A 17,282-nucleotide genomic window follows, 5' to 3' on the forward strand; every position below is an offset into this window, starting at 1 on the left:
CCTCTATCCTTGACTTTTCTAAAAAGACTGCGTATCTCTCTCTCTCTCTCTCTCTCTCTCTCTCTCTCTCTCTCTCTCTCTCTCTCTCTCTCTCTCTCTCTGGAAAGCCATTGAAAATAAGTACAAGCTTGATTTAGTCACTTTACACTGTATGTTTCTGGTTCTTCTATACAGAAGCTGTATGCCAACACAGTATTAAAAAGGTGAGATTTGCTGCTAATATATAACAAGGGCCATTAAGATGCCTCACCAGCCAAAGGCACATGTCCCTAAGGCCATAAGTTGTGTCCTCTCCCTCCTCATGTACACTAGGACATGGACCCACACTCATACACACAATATATTAATTTTAAAAATCTAATAAAATAAATATTACAAGACTTGGAGCAGCTGGTAACCCATAGCCCACATCCCCTGTACCAGGAGCTAGCCAGTGCATAGGCAGCCTTACCCACCAGCTGGCTGCTGAGGCTTCTCACACTTGGTCCTTTAGCCATCACAGTATTTCTTACTTAGCATCTGTCACTAGTCATCATCATTGCATATAAGGAAACCAAGTCTCAGAAAAGTGGCGTGCCCCAGTCCACAGGGTTAGTTGGAATACAAGCCAGTGTATGGCTTCTATGTGCCTGGGTTACCCGTAATTCCTTTTTTTTATAACATGAATAATGAGCTTGTTTTTAGCTAATAGTTTTAGTTTAAAATCATTAGTGTCCCTAAGTATATGCTTGCTGTAGAACACAAGACTTCAAGTTTATTGTACATTAACCACATACATTGACCACTTTACGTTCATTTTCAGTTCAGCCCAAATATCTATCTGTCAAATATGTATCTGTCTGTCTGTCTGTCTCTCTGTCTCTCTGTCTGTCTGTCTGTCTCCATCCTTTCCTCCTTCACTCTCTCTCATTTTATTTCCTGTGTATGAGCTTGGTTTGTTGTTTGTTTTTGCCTGTGTGTACATATGTACACCACCTAAATGCCTGGTGTCCATGGAGGTCAGAAGACAGTTTCTGATCTCTTAGAGCTGGAGTTATAGAAGACTGTGAACCACTATGTGGATATCAGGAACTGAACTCAGCAAGAACAACCAAGTGTTCTTAACTGCTAAGCATGTTTTCAAGTTCCAACCCCAAATGTCTAAAAGCTAGTGTGCTGGTCTGGCTTTTTGTCAACCTGACATAAAGCCAAGTCATCTGGGAAGGGGGAACCTTAACTGATGGATTATCACTATCAGATTCCCTGTAGACAAGCCTGTGGGGCATTTTCTTGATTAATGATGATGTCAGGGAACCCAGCCCACTATAAATGACCTGTAAAGCAAATAAACCCTTTCCTCCCCAAGTTGCTTTTTGTCATAGTGTTTATCACAGCAATAGAAGGCAAACTGGAAGAGCCTGCTTTACTGTGGGCTGCCTTCTCATTGGTGGCAAGTTGGCATTTCTTGTTTACTGGGAAGTAGTTGAGAAGATGCTTCTTTCACCACTGTTTTCTGGTTTAAATACTTTTCCAGGATGCTGTCCCTAGAAGTAACAGCTAGTCACCTCCAGATTCAAGATGAGCACAGGATTTAAGCTTCATGTTGAAGAAAATTGTGCATGGTTGAGATAACAATTTATCTTTCATTGAGAAACAAATGTTTCTTCCCCACAAAGATAGACTTGTATATTCTAGTTGAATAAATATTTACTTTCGGTCTGAATAGATTAGATTTCATAATCCTAGACTGTTTGTGTCTATCTAAATAGTATTCTTATCAGACTAGCAGTAAGTTACCAGTTTTCCAAAAACAGACTACTTGACAAATAATTAAGTATATTACATTAGAGCAACTTGGAGTTAAGTATTATGTGACCTATACTATGGTCTGATGAAAGTTTGTGGTGTAATACATGTAATTTACTCTATGGAAAATAAAGATTAACCCTCTCCACTCTAGTAATAAACAAGAAATTAAGATTTTTCTGCTTGGTATCTTTTGCCCAAAACCTTCGTTTTTTTTAGAGGAGGTGGGTGCTAGTCCTGGGAGAGAGTGTAGTTTGCTGCTGGTGTCTCTCGTGACTAAGGACGAACAGAAGAAGAAGCAGAGTCACAGGCAGCAGCAGGGATGCTCCTTAGCTCTTCTCTGTGGAGCAGGGACAAAAATGTCTACATTGTAGCTTACTCTATTTATATAAAAGTGTGTGTGAGTGCACATATGCCATGGCACAGGTATGGAAATCTGAAGACAGCTTGTGAGAGTCAATTCTGTCCTTCTACCATGTGGATTCTGAGGATCAAACTCAGAAAGACTTGGTGGTGATGCCTTTACCTCCTGAGCCCTGTGGATGCTCTTGGTGCTGACTTCTTGGAAGTTGCAGCCAAGAGTCACTGTGTGGATGGCCACCCTGTCACCCCGCCTTTGATCCTCCTCCTGATTGCCTTCATTATTGACAAGAACAAGAAAATGACCACATTTTACTTACTGACTTAAAGACATTATAGAGTGACCATAGATCCAGGCCAAAAACTGTGGTATGGTTTTTAAGTAGCTACTTGGAGCCTATTAGAAGTGTTAACTATTTGCTATGTTAAGAAACTCCCCAGTTGCCTCCTTGAATTGGGCACTGTCCACCGTTGGTCACATTCCCTTATTAGTCATAACGAGGACAGTACACAGTCTGACAGATAGCTTCCGGTCTTAGACAACACGTAACGCAGCTCTCACCTTGTGCTGTGAGCCAAGGGCCAGCGGATCTGTCTCTGAGGATACTGTTACGTTAGTCACATCATGTCATTTGTCTGTTCCTCAGACCTGAAGGAGGAGCTTTCATACACATTTAAAATCCAAATAGAGCAAACTAGTTGCTTCCGGGGTGTGCTAACAGGATTTGCACAGCAAATCTTCCAGGACTGGGGTTTGCCATAGCTATAGAGCCAGTAGAGGGAGCACAGTACATGAGTGTACCTCTGCATCTGAATAGCAAAGGACAGGGCTGTGGGGCTAACAGTTAACCGTGCTGTTGTTCTCTTGTCTTCAGCTAGAACTTTATCTTGAGATGGAGACATTTCTTACATCTGTTTATAGAATCCTGTCTTTGTGATGATTGGGAGTTATGGTGACGAGCTGTATTTTAATCTGTTTGTTTCTTTCTTTGTTTGGGCTTCGGTTTTGTTGATGTGTTCTTGTCTTTTGTTTCGGTTTTGGTTTTAGTTTTGGGTTTTTGAGATGGAGGTTTCTCTGTGTAGCCCTGGCTGACCTGAAACTCACTGTAAACCATGCTGGCTTCCAACTTGGAGAGCCATCTGCCTTTGCCCAGGTGCCGTGATTAAAGGCTTGAACCACCACCACGGAGCTAATCTGAGTTTCCTCCCATGGTCACTGTGGTTGGTTTCTGCTATTGCTAAGTGTATTCTATTGAAGTTGTGTAGTGTCATATTAGAGGTATTTTGTGTGCTGTTGCCAACTCTGGTGTTTGAGTACACAGGTGCTAACAGGTGTTTTACGTGGGAGTTGTGGATAGCAAAATGGTATTCACTAAAGACTAACTCAGCAATGGTGCGAAGGCATTCTGACTAAAGGCCTGTATTTTAGGCTTTGAGGGGGTTAGTAACTTCAAGGCCTCACACTGGTGAATCTTCTCTATTCTGCTGGTTGCTGACCCTCATGGGTTGGTTCTGAGTTTCTTCCACCTCGAGTCTCCTGACTCCATTCTCCCTCTGCCTTAAAGTCTACCCCAATCCACACATTCCCAGCCAGATCTTACCGCTACCCCCCCCCACTTGCCTTTTATTATCTAGAAAATTTGACTAAAGACACTACCCAAGTGAGCTTCTTGGGAATTGAATGAAACTGAACTACCAAGACTTTTAGTTAAGGCCAGAGGAGGTAGATGTATAGCTTCATTTCAGGCTTTGATAGTCTTTTCAGGCATGGAGATCTTGCTTTGTGGTTTGGGTTTGTGTCATAGAAAGTGGGAAAGGGACTGTCCTGTATTTCATAGTGAGTCACAGTTGAGGTGGGTTTCCTGTGAAGTTATTGTGGATAGATGTGGTTTTTATGAAAAGTATTTCTAAACTTTAGCTCACAGGATATTTTAAACATGAATACAGTCAGAAGTTTTCTTTCTTTTTTTTTTTTTTTTAAGGGAAACAAGGACCTGGAGTAACTAATACACTGTGACTATTGGTGTAAGAAACACTGCAGAATAATTGAGGCAAAGTGAAAAGAATGGGTGTTATGTACCCTTGAACATTTGTTCACAGAAATGGGATAAATGTATGGCAAAGATATATATGCAGAGCAAGCATAAATTAGTAATTAATTATAAGAAGGTTCAAAGAAAATAGATAAAAAATTTTACAGATCTGATATTTTTTAAAAATAGTAAGTAATGCAGCTAGCAGAAATTGGAAAAAAAAAGAATTTATGATGAGTAGCAAGATGCCTCCGTGGGTAAAAGCACTTACCATGCAAACTTGGCGGCCTGATCCCTGGGTCCCACATAAAGGCCAGACGAGAGAGCCAATCCCACAGCCTTGCCCCCTGACCTTCACATGGCCCAGAGGCAGATATGCACCCTGTACATACATTGCCTGCGCATACCACATGCACTAGTTACCAAATTTTAAGTTAAAGCAAAAGAATCTACAAGTATAAACCTCTAATTCCAATTAAGGCTTCCATTTCCTACGACCCTCTCAAAAGGCTAAAGTACCAGGCAATCCCAAACATCGAGAAAACAGCTTTCCTATAAATTTTGCACATAACGTAGGTAATTGTCAGTCCCCCAGCATCCCCTGAACTTTTCACTGCCATTCTTCCTGTGACTTCCCTATGAACCCTGACAAAGTAAACATTTTATTTGGAGGTTCCCCTGAGAGGAAGTTTCTTCACACTTAGGAAGCACCTTGTGACCTGCCAGAATTACCCCTCAGCTACCATGCTGCCCCATCTCATGCTTGCTATGAGCTAATTCCTCTTTCCAGGTAGATTTTCTCATTAAATACTATTTCAAATCTAGTTACTGCCATAAGTTAGTGACATGTACTATAGGATTTAAAAACAAACAAACATACAAAAAACCTAGATCAGTATGTGACTTACTGGCTATGTGGTTTTCTCAAGAGACTAAGAAAATGTGACAGAAAAAAAGACGACCGAAATTCTTTATCCTCAGGTAATCTATGTCAGTTCTTTGCAGAATTTTTTTTTTCTGAGAGAGAAGGGGAAATACTATCATGCTAAGAAATGTGTGTTGATTGTAAAGCATTTAAAGTCTTTCATCAGATAGAGTTTTTTTTAAGTATATACTACCCATGAAGTAGGTATAAATTAAGTTAAATTTGGGAATAAAGATTATCCATGAGTTAAATCAAACTACCAATGTTAAATTTAGTTAGTTTTGCTAAATAGCATAGGGAAATTTTGCTTTTAAAAACCTTTTCACATTACATCTACTTAAATTGTATTTTTCTCACCAAATTACTTGAAAATGCATGAAAGAAATATACAGGAATACCTTTGTGAGAGGCGACAGTGATTAACATTAATGATAGAGTCTGTTTAACTCCCATACAGTTTTGGTAATACAGTTACCAGCTCGTGTATTGACAGATCTTGAATTTTACCCATTTTTCTCAACAAATTTTACCAGCAATAATTATAGTCATTATGTAACATTATTTTTAAGATTGTTAGTCATCGTTCCATTTTGACTCTGTCTCCTATTTGAGTTTTAGTTGCCTGTAACTTAGGGAAATTAAATTCCAGAGAGATTTCAACATTTCAAAACAAAACACAAACGTTGTTGAGTTATGCACCTCACCGTGCTGACCGTGCTGTGTGGTGCGTGACATGCGCTTCGGTTTCTCTCACTTTGGTTGTGTGGTAAGGAATGGAGGTCATACTGAGTGCTGTAACTGCCGTCTGAAATTCTTGCTGAGATGTGTTGTGTAGAGACGGCAGGAGGACTGAGTTCTACATTTGCAGTTCAGGCTGTGCTGTCGGGTGAGAACGTTCCTCCCTAGGGATGTTATATCCCCTTCTGACCAGTGTTTGAAGGAGGCGATTCCTGGGTCTTCCTTGGGTTCAGTATGGAACTGTGTACATCTTACTGGGTCAGATCCAATCCTGACCGTGATGGGCACATCTGTTGTCCACTGTGCCCTTCCTGCTAATGCAAGAAATACTTGCATTTAACAAGCTTTTAAGTCACCTACCAGTAGTGCTGAACTTTTGTAATTTTGTTTTCTGACCTTTGTGTCTGAATTGTCAACACCATTTTAACAATTGTCTTAGAAACAAATTTTAAGGTGATTGCTTTATATCTCTAAGCAAATGTATGGTTGCTAAGACAATGAAATATGAACGAATGGGCAATTTGCTCTGCCCTAGCATCACTTCTTTATGTTAATGTCACTGTTCTTAGCAAAGATAATTGTTTTATTAGCCATCACTTTATCTCAACTTAAGATCCTTAAAAATAAGATTTTAGTTTTTACTAAAAAAGGACATTTGTTTTTATTGTTTAAGGCAGGAATAGCTTTGTAGTTTCTTCTGCTGGAGTATGAAAGATAGAAGAGAAGAAGGCAAATCAACAAGTTACATATAGTCACCGCCTACATGAAGGACTTGATGTTTATGATGCGTGTATGCATTCTGCTTACTAGGTCTGTAGTGACGTAAGAACAGCTGTGAGCAGCATCTTAACAGAGGCCACACAGATGCAGAGAGCAAAGCTTAGGAAATGCTCCTCCATCTGTATGCAATGCGCATTAGAGGCATTTTTCCACCTTCACAACTTGATGATTATTTTATTTTAGTAAAGGTATTTCAGTCCTTACATCCTTCCTACATTTACTGCAGTCATATCTCACACACACACACACACACACACACACACACACACACACACACACACACACACACACACACACACACACACACACACACACACACACACACACACACACACACACACACACACACCCCTAGCCCTTTATCTCACTTTTGGTTTGGTCTGACTATCTTTGCAAACTTTGTCTGAACCCTGTGTTGGCAACTTTCCTGGAACAGACAGGAAGGTCTTCCTGAGAAGCAGCAGCAAGTTCCTCGCAGCCTGCAGACACGTCAGCACGATAGCCCTCAGGCGCCCTCCTATGCACTGTTCACTTAGTGTTGGTCTTGGCTAGTCAGTGTTAGGACCATTGTCTTCCATGGATGAGCCACAGAGCACAAGGTGCTTGAATGATTTATGCAGAACATCTTTATCCCAACTTTATTCTAAAATTAAAAAATGGGCAGTGTGTATGTGTGTCATATGTATGTATGCACATAGCCAACTATGGAGAAAGTCTATTCTCCCCTCCCACCATGTGAATCCCAGGGATCCAACTGAAGTCATCTCACTGGCCTTGCAGAGCCTACTTTGTGTTCATAATCATCGTGTCTCTGCACTTGGAAAGCATCGCTCATTGTTCTGTAGCTTTTGACATATCTGATCCCATACTCATTCCTGAACAAACATTTATAGATGACCCTATCTCCCACTTTATTTTTCAGGTGTTTTTGTCTGAGAGAGACTGACTGACTGTTTGTCTGTCTGTCTGTCTGTCTGTCTGTCTGTCTGTCTGTCTTTATATAGGCTCTGTGGTCGATCTCAATAGCCAGTCTTAGTGGCAAGCACTGTACCCAGTGAACCATCTTGCTACCTAGATATTTAACTTTTGAAAACATAAAACACAACATAAGAAATGCAGAGCTATGATATCTCATGTTCGTTCTCCTTCCTAAAGGAAGTTTTTGTGTGTGACCTTCAAGATTAGTTTTAAACACATACAGACAGGCTTTTCTTTCCTTGAGAAAGAGCATCTCATGTCACCCAGCTGGCCTGGGCTTGCTTTGCATTCAAGGATTTGATGGGAGCTAGGCTGGGAGGGAGGGAGGGAGGGAGGGAGGGAGGCTGCTTCACTGAAGCGCCGTGAAACACTAGCGGAACTCGGAACTCGTGTGGCCTGCATGTAATCCCAGCACTCAGGAGGCAGAGGCAGGAGGATTGCTGAGAGTCTGAAGCCAGCAAAGCTGTATAGTGACACCTAGTCACACAAAACAAAAGCCTGTGTCCCCCTTTGGCCTTTCAGTTTTGGGGACCTTTTGTTTCTAGTATTTTTGAAATTCTAATCATGTGCTAATGATGTGGGCCTTTTATTTGTTTTTACTTCTCTTGATGTTTTTTTTTAAATTAGGCTCTTTCGTTATGGAAATTTGTGTTTTCAGTCCTGAGAACTCTTCCATAAAATAATTACTTGACATTGTCTATTTTTCTGTTCATAAACAAGCCTTATGTTAGTTAACCTCCATGAACCAGCTCCTCCGCTGTTGTTTTTCTGCTGCTTTACACTGTCTTTATCTTTTCGTTGATGTTCCACTTTCTTAAAATTATTTCCATCCCTACTATTAAATTTGTCATTTCTGAGATCATATTCCATTTCCTAGGAGTTCTGTTTTGTTCTCCGGTGCTTCTGTGCAGTCGCCTCCTTACCTGCATGTAGACTACTCTGCGTTCCCTCGCTGGCTCAGTAATCACCAACAGCAGCTTTTCTTCCTGTCACATCAGGGGCACTCTCTGGGCATCTTTGGCAAAAAGTTTCCATTTAAAACTGTGGCACTGAGAGGAAGGATAGCAAGTTACCAAGAAGAGACTCGATATTCTAAGAGCATATATAGGGGGAGGAGGTCTCCCTCAATCACAGACATAGGGGAGGGGAGAAGGGGGGAAGTGGGAGGGAGGGAAGAATGGGAGGAAACAGGGGAAGGGCTAACAATCGAGATGTAATATGAATAAATTAATAAAAAAAAAAAACTGTGGCATGAAGCCAGGCATGGTGGCACTCATCTTTAATCCCAGCACTCAGGAGGCAGAGGCAGGCAGATCACTGTGAGTTGGAGGCCAGCCTGGTCTACAAAGTGAGTCCAGGACAGCCAAGACTACACAGAGAGACCCTGTCGACAAAAACAAAACCCAAAAAACAAAACTGTGGCATGAAAGAGCTGGTTGGAAGTTCCATGCACTTGGGGTAGCTAATGCTCTCTGAGGTCAGTTCTTTGGATCCATTTATATCAATGCTGTTCAGTTTCCCTGATCCCTAAACGGGACTAATGATATTCTCTGAGGCAAGTAAAGCCAGAGGTTCCAAGCAGTGCTCTTTCCAGTGGCTCTTGCATATGCACAGGCCATTCTCTTGGGGTGGCCTGTTTGTTAAGAGTAAAGCATCTCTTTGCTCCTGCCAAACACAGGAAACACCTGAAGATCCGATCTTTAGCATACAGGTGTCCCGTCAGACTTCATCTGGGACCCGCGCCCTCCCTTTCTAGTCTCCTGAGTTCTAGAATATACACTCAGCCACTTCTCTTCCCGCCCACCCACTTCTTATCTCGGACTTTTCCCAGCCATTGCCATGGTATTGAATGCTGGTGGTACATGTACAATTCCCAGATATCTCTTCCCAGCCCAGCTTCTCCTTGAACTCTCTGCTTGGCTAACAGGACACATCTCAAAAAGGTATATGTCTCCCTGCAGCGTCTCCCCACAGCCCTCCTCGCCTTGCTTTTTTCAGGAGAACACTTTCTGTTCCTAAAAATAGGATCCAAGAGTGAATCATCCAGGAAGAGAAAACAACCGTAGCCACTGTAATTATAATTCTCCAGGTAGGAGACAAAGTTGCTATAAGCTCAGGATCTTGCCAGATTTCCAAGCTGTCCACCCTGACTTCACCGTTCAGGTCCCTGTTTGATGCCCTAGTGTCTTCATGCACATTTTGCATGGCACTGTAATGCTTTCTTATCAGACAGCTATCTGTTGGTTTATTTAACAAGTAAAGAAAGCTAGAAATAGATTGCAGAGTTTGTTCTCAGTAAGTGCTAATCCCCTTCATTTTTATTGTCCACATCATCACCAGAGAAAACGATTACCAGCAGGACCCACTCTGGCAGCATAATGTTGATCAGCTTTCGGTAGTAGTGAGTCCAGTCCACTGCTGAGGACTGGAGGGGCAACTCAGCCATGGAGCACTAGCATGCCTAGCGTGCCCAGGGCCTTTGGGTCAATGTTAGCATGCCCCAAACAGCAAAACAACAACAACAACAAATACCTAGCGTAAAATAAAAACTGGGTCATCTCAGTAAATACAGAAAAAAATATATGTAACACAACTGAAAACCTATTTAGATTAGAAAACAAGGAGTAAGGAATTCTTTAGCTTGATAAAGGACATCTATGAAAATCTTCTTGTTGGGCCAGGTGTGGGAGTGCACACTTTTAACCTCAGTACTGGCCAGGCAGATCTGTGAGGTTGACATCAGTCTACATAGCATGCTCAGGCCAATCAGGACTACAGTGAGACTTTGTCTCAGAAAAGAAAAAAAAAAAATCACTTAAATCACACTTAACAGTGACAGAATGGGTGTTTTTCCCTACACTCAGTAAAGTCTAAGGATATCTGTTCTGACAGCATGATGCTTACATGAAGGACCCTAAAGACATCACCACAGCTCCTGGATCTGGGACAAACAAAGCAAAAGTAGCAGGATACCAATCAATAACATACAAAACCTGCATCTTTTCAGAATGCTAAGAAATAGTAAAACAGTCCTGTTCACATAGCCTCAAGTAAAAATTAGAAAGAACTCCAGTAAGTAACTCAGGAAGTCATCCAAAGAACTGAAACCTGGGATTGCATAAAATAAGATGCCTCTGCACAACAAGGGAAGCAGCCACCACGTGTCAGGATACAGCCTTCAGAATGGGGTGTGTGTGCCAACTACATGTCAAGCAGAGTCCTCAGAGATAGGGTAGGTAAAGAAAAATCAAGCACTAAAAAACCAAGCCTTCTAATCAGTAAATGGAATAAAATAAGCAGACAGGTTCTCAATAGAAGAAATGGATGGCATCCTTAGCCATCAGGAAAAATAGAACTACCAAATTATCCAACTACACTACTCTGAGTATATAACCAAAGGCATCAGAAGTCAGCATGCCATAAAAATGCCAGCATGCCTATGTATTACAGGACAATTCATCATAGCCAAGTTATCAGATAAGACTAAGTGTCCATCAACAAAGAAATGGATAAAAAAGTATGGTGCACATCTGCACACAACCAAGAATTGTTTCTTCATCCATATGGTTCCTTATCCCACCTCCCCAGCATCCTTGCCAGAATTTGTCTTCCTGATGACAGTCATTCTGAGTGGGCCAGGGAAGAAAGAATATTGATGCAGTTTGGATTTGCATTTCCCTGATGAATAAGGATGCTGACCATGTCATTTGCAAGAAAGCAGATGCAATTAGAGATCATAATAAAACAAACCAGATACAGACTCTAAATTTTAAAAAGACATGAAACTAGAATGGACCATTTGGGGAAAGGAAGGAAACCCTCAGGAGTAAGAGGGAGGCTGCAAAGGACAGTGGAGGTGACACGCATGCGCCATAAGGAGACCCATTACTTTGTACAGTTCCTAGATGTCTGTTCTCACATTCGTTCAGTATAGCCAGGGCACTGTCAAGAGAAAAAAAAATTAATTCAAACGGTGAATTTTAAGAGTGAAATTCTATTAACTCCTTTGCTATTGGCATTGCACATGTTTTTACAATACTAATGAAGGGCTGGAGAGGACTCAAAGGTGAGAAACACTGGCTGCACTCAGAGGACCCGGGCATCATTCCTGGCACCCACAGGGCAGCTCCCAGAACGGGCATCCACCGCCCTCTTCTGGTCTCCACAAACACTGCATGTATATGGTTGTACTTAACACACAGGCAAAACTCTCATAAACATAAAACAAAAATGAACTTTAAAAAAAATTTTAATGAATCTACAAAAAGTATACTATAGTTAAAAAGTGACTCCTACCTTGGGAAGACTGATTGTGCCTGGGAGTTTGCAGCTCAGCAGGAGAGAGAGGGGAGCCATTATATATACACAAGACCTTTAAAATGAAAGTATAAGATATCGTTGAAGGGCAGACCTAAGCAGGGTGGTTATCCCCCTTGGGAATTCAGAGCTGTGGCCATGGTAAGACCTTGAAGTCGTGAACACGTGTAGAGTGGTGTTAATCGGAATTTATTGACTGTCTCCTAGTAACCAGCGGATTGATGATAAAACTTGCATGGAAATAACAAGCCAAAATAACCAAAAGCCATTTTGACAAAGAAAGCAGAAGTTGGAGGGCTCCCATGTCTGATTGCAGGCGTAGTGTAGGGCTGGAGTCAGGGGCCGTGGTTTTTTTAGCTCATAGAGAGGTGGGCTGGAGGCCAGAGACAGACTGGTGCATATGTAGTCAGTGACATTTCAGCCAGGGTGAGAAGATAATTCCAGGGGAAAAGATAGCCTTTTAGTGCTAGAGCAATTAAACACCCATATCCTCTCCCTGCTGTGACTCCTGCTCATGCCACACACATAGTACAAATGGATCATAGACCCAAACTCAAGGAGAAAAGCTTTGGGATTTGGGGATTAGACATTTTTTTTTTTAAAGACAAGACAGAAAAAGTACAAACAATTCTTTTAGAGTTTAACAAATTCATCACAATCAAATTTTAAAATTAAATAAGTTGTATTGGTGTGTTCCAACACTTGGGAGGCAGAGGCAAGCAGATCTCTGAGTTCCAGGACAACCTGATCTACATAGTAAGTTCCAGAACAGCCAGAGTTATATAGTGAGGCCCTGTCTCAGAGGGAAAAAACATTCTTAAAAACTACCGTAATAAAGATTAAAGGTATAGCCGGGCGTGGTGGCACACACCTTTAATCCCAGCATTCAGGAGGCAGAGGCAGGTGGATCTCTAAGTTCAAGGCCAGCCTGGTCTACAAAGTGAGTCCAGGACAGCCAAGGCTACACAGAGAAACCTTGACTATAAATAAATAAATAAATAAATAAATAAATAAATAAATAAATAAATAAATGTATCTCCTCATGTCAATGATAGGTCATAAACTAGGAGATATACACACTACATATCTGACAGAGGGCTTATACCCAAAGTATATTTAAAAACAAAAACAAAGATAACTCAGGTTAGTGCAGTGGCACACACATGGAATCCCAGCACTCGGAGAGGCAGAAGGCGGATTTCTGTGAATTGGAGGCCAGTCTGGTCTACAAAGTGAGTCTAGGACAGCCAGGGTTAAACAGAGAAACCCTGTCTCAAAAAACAAAAACTAAAAAACTCTTGCAACTTAAGAGGAAGAAAGGCAACTCATTCTCTCCCCCTTCCCCAGACAGAGTTTCTCTGTGTAGCCCTGGCTGTTCTGGACTCACTTTGTAGACCAGGCTGGCCTCCAACTTACAGTAATCCGCCTCTGTCTCCCAAGTGCAATTCATTCTTTTAAGAAGCAGAAAATGTGTAACTTCTTTAAGGAAAACATACAAGCACAAAAAAGGTCTTTAGGGAGATGCAAATTACAACTACAGGGGGAATGCTCTTTACCCCCACCCTACCCCCAGAACACCAAAATTTTTTAAAAACTGCAATACCAAGTGATATGCTGAGCAAGAAGGCCAAACAGTTGGTGGCTCAGCATAGAGTTAGACAAATGCCAGGTAATCCAGCAACCCCTGGAGGAATCCACTCGAGATAGGGAAATATGTGTTCAGTAAAAGCATGTGAGATAGTGAGTTAACCCAGAAGCAGAGAGACTCAAATGGTATATACTCACTTATATCTGCATACTAGCCCAAGGGGCATGTCCCATGAAAGCCTTCACTTACCAGGAAACTGGGACAGAGGGGAGGACAACCTATTGGGACTCTAGGTGAGAGAAGCATGGGAGAATAGCAAAGTAGAAGGATCCAGAGGGTCCTAGAAACCTACAAGGAGAACATTATGATAGGCAGATTTGGGCCCAGGGGTCCCGCTCAAACTATGGCACCAGCCGAGGTCAATACAGGCCGTAAACTTCAAACCCCTACCCAGATCTAGCCAATGGACAGGACATTTCTCCACAGTTGAGTGGAGAGTGTGATATGACTTTCACACATATTCTGGTGCCTCATATTTGACCAAGTCCCCTGAATGGGGAGACCTGGTGGCACTCAGAGGAAGGATACCAGGCTACCAAGAAGAGACTTGATACTCTATGAGCATATACAGGGGGAGGAAGTCCCCCTCAGTCACAGTCATAGGGGAGGGGAGCAAGGGGAAAATGGGAGGGAGGGAGGAATGGGTGGATTCAAGGGAGGGTATAACCATTTAAATGTAATATGAATAAATTAATTTTTAAAAAATTTTTAAAAAGCATGTAAGAAAGTATAGCAGCCTTCTGTGTAACGGTCCAACCCTGGAATCAAGCAGTAAATAGAAAATTTGAGGTATATCAATATAAGGGAAACCACCAAGCATTGCAAAGGGATGAATTATCGGCATGTAAACCATGGAGCATTTTGAAAAGCACTGCGCTGAGTGAGAAAGGCAGACCCAGATTCTGCATATGGTCTGATCTGTTTGTGTGAAATTCTAGAGGAGACAAAGGAATGTCTCCGTGGTTGCCTGGAAGGAAGCAGAGTATATTACAGAAAGACACTAATTGTGAAAGGCCCAGGGGAGCTTTCTGGTCTCCATCACAATGGGCAATGTAAATGAATGGTTACCATATTTTTCAGACCATAAGACACACTTTCTCTCCCCACCCCAAAAGTTAGGGGGAAATTAGGGTGTACCTTATGGTCCGATTGCTGTTTTTACTGTTTTTTCTTGTTTTACTGCTCTAAAACCTGGGTGCCGTCTTATGGTCACGTGCGTCATATAGTCCGAAAAATATGGTAAAAATTTCAAAACTCATTGTATTATATACACAGGTTATTCCCTAATAAAGCTATTTGAAAATGAGATAGATGTAAGAGCAGATTTCGATGCCAAGTGAGCAGAGCAGGACTGTTGGTCAGAGGCAGGGAGTGAGGGGTAGGAAGGCTGGTACTAGGCCTACGCCTTAGGGCAAGAGTAGACCTCTGCCACCCAGTTCCTGCCTCTTGTTCCCTCTATAAGTGGGAAGGCCACGGTTGGTTTCCTTCCTTATGGCAAATCTGGGGTCTTGGTTGTATTTAAGTGTTTAATACCCTTTCTCTGCCCTGGGCTCCTGCACTACTGCTGGGTGACATTACTGGCTGCGTTGGCTACTTATGGTTTGAGCTTGGTTGTTCCCAGAGCTCTGTCCTGTGTGCCATTGGGTACATTCCACAATGTATTTGGGAGATCACCTCCCCTTCTGAGATTGTCCCTGCTGTAGGTTGTCCTCTCTCCCCCCACACTGAGTCCACTCGCTGTCTTCCTAACACTACCAGCTGGTTGTTTCTGTCTCCAGTCGTCTTCTCGAGCAGCTTGGGGCTGTAGTGTTACGTATACAGATTCAGGCACCAACACGCACCAACATGCCTGTGTTTGTTTTGACTCCTGACTCATGCCACGGAGATTATTTAACCTATCCTTGCTTCAGCGTGTCACAGTAATCCCCACCTTTCAGATCGGCTGTGGGTGGAGCTGGTACAGCGCATGCGCTGTGTAAGTCAGACCCTGTGGCTGTTTGCTAGCCACTTTGTCTTCCCAAGTTTCCTGTTCATAACTGTCCATCAACCAGGGCTTTGTGGAAAACCCCCATACCTAGAGCCCCTTCTTTCACTCTCTGCTTTGTCCTTTGCCTTCCAAATGGCTCCTGCCATCTTCCATTCACATCTCCCTCTTAAGGTGAATGTTGCCTCGGTGTTGTGTTTGTCTCCTCCTCTTCTCCTGTCTTTTCCCTCCAGGAGAAAGGATCTTTCTGATGCAAGTGTAGTTAATGATTTCTCTTTGGTCAGTCAGTGCTTTTCAGGTCTTCATTCTGTATCGTGGGACTCGATGGTGGGGCCACGGTAGCCACCATAAAAGGGAAGAGTATAAGCAACAGGCTGGAGACAGAGGTGGATAAGGGAGAACTGTTACCCCCCAGTACCCACTGACCACCAGACACAGTGCTTGACACCCCTCCCCCCACTCTCCCACTAGAGTGCTGCTGACATGGCTATCTCTGACTCTCAGGGTGAGCCCAGCGTCTGTGTTCAGACATAAGAGGTGCTCTCTGACCTGCACTGTTGCCACACACCCAGCACTTCACTGCGGGCTTCTCTGTCTTCATCTGGATTCTTTGTCTGCTTGCCATCCTGCTGCCTGGCTTGCATGGCCAACCCTTAGTTGTTACTTAAGGCAGCACCCCAGAAGTGCTCTCCTCTTCTCCATCAGGTGGAGGCGCGGGCCTCGCTTGCATCCATGACACTCCCACCCTCCAGGAAGGCAGGCAGTCTCGCCTTTAAGCTGTACACTCTCTCAGCACACCTCCTGTACACTGTTTCAACTTCACAAATTGCGCTTCATCCTCCTTTACTTTTCCAGTTAGCCTTCTCCTTAACTTGAGGGCCACAGCCAAGCCCGATGTCCTCCGTGCAATGTACCTAACCTTACACTGTGCCCCAGAGCACGCTGGCAAAATAGCTCTAGCAGAGTAAGCTCTGTGAGCTCCGGGGCTGGGACCATGTCTCTTTCAGCATTTTGCACTTGCCATGAGCATCCCTTCACAGTCTGTCTTCAAACTGTCTTCATTCTGGTCTCGTCTCCTGCCATCTGGGCACCCTCAGCTGCAGCCATTTGTGCCAGCTTGTGATCTTCTCGGCGTGTCCCAGTTTGGACTGACCACACGTTTTTTATTTACATGCTGCCTTCTTTGCAATGCTCTCCTAGCAGGAACTCTGATTTCCTCAGGATAGCATGTTTTTTCTTATCAGACTTTTTTAAAGGATATAGTGTTCTAGCCCCCTCCTCCCAAAGGGCACGTAGCAGTCCTCTATGTGTACCCATTGTGACCAGAAGACTCAGCATGATGTGTTGTGTGTGTGAGAGAGAGATCCGTGTTTTAGTTGTCTTCAGTTTCTCACTGAACCTCCAGTTTATAGTGGATATTTTGTTCTCTTTCTGTAACGGTGAGAGGGCGTTTTTAGATTACGCCCCTCTGACTGAACACCAGTCACCCTGAGGATCAGCTTCACTTCCACTTGTGTTCAGCGGCTCCTGTGTGTGCAGGCATCCCAAAGCTCCGCTGCTTTAACTCGCACTGAGCCGGGGCTGAGCACTTGGAATGCAGAGCTCAAGCAGAAGTTACTTTTCTCACTCTGCAATTTGCAAGTCATTCTCATATAAATTTAGGTCATTTTGCCTTAAAAATGCTAAATGAACGCCAAAATTAGAATGTTAAAAAAAGCACACACAAGATTTTGC

The 17,282-nt window shown here is 42.8% G+C and overlaps 3 protein-coding genes across 4 annotated transcripts in view; 2 read left to right on the forward strand and 1 right to left on the reverse strand.

The window, feature by feature from the left end:
* The window catches only part of Rpl17 (ribosomal protein L17), a 390,846-nt gene that overhangs the window by 185,767 nt on the left and 187,797 nt on the right, over positions 1-17,282 (forward strand). The gene's annotated exons all lie outside the window — the stretch shown is intronic.
* The window catches only part of Dym (dymeclin), a 262,842-nt gene that overhangs the window by 142,025 nt on the left and 103,535 nt on the right, over positions 1-17,282 (forward strand). The window lies entirely within an intron of this gene.
* The window catches only part of Ctif (cap binding complex dependent translation initiation factor), a 464,175-nt gene continuing 456,465 nt past the window's right edge, over positions 9,573-17,282 (reverse strand). Inside the window, exon 12 of the transcript XR_007832477.1 lies at positions 9,573-9,583. The gene's annotated coding sequence lies outside the window, so the exon portion shown is untranslated. The remainder of the gene's footprint in view (positions 9,584-17,282) is intronic.

Source organism: Acomys russatus, chromosome 20, assembly GCF_903995435.1.
Source record: "Acomys russatus chromosome 20, mAcoRus1.1, whole genome shotgun sequence".
Taxonomy (NCBI): Eukaryota; Metazoa; Chordata; class Mammalia; order Rodentia; family Muridae; genus Acomys; species Acomys russatus.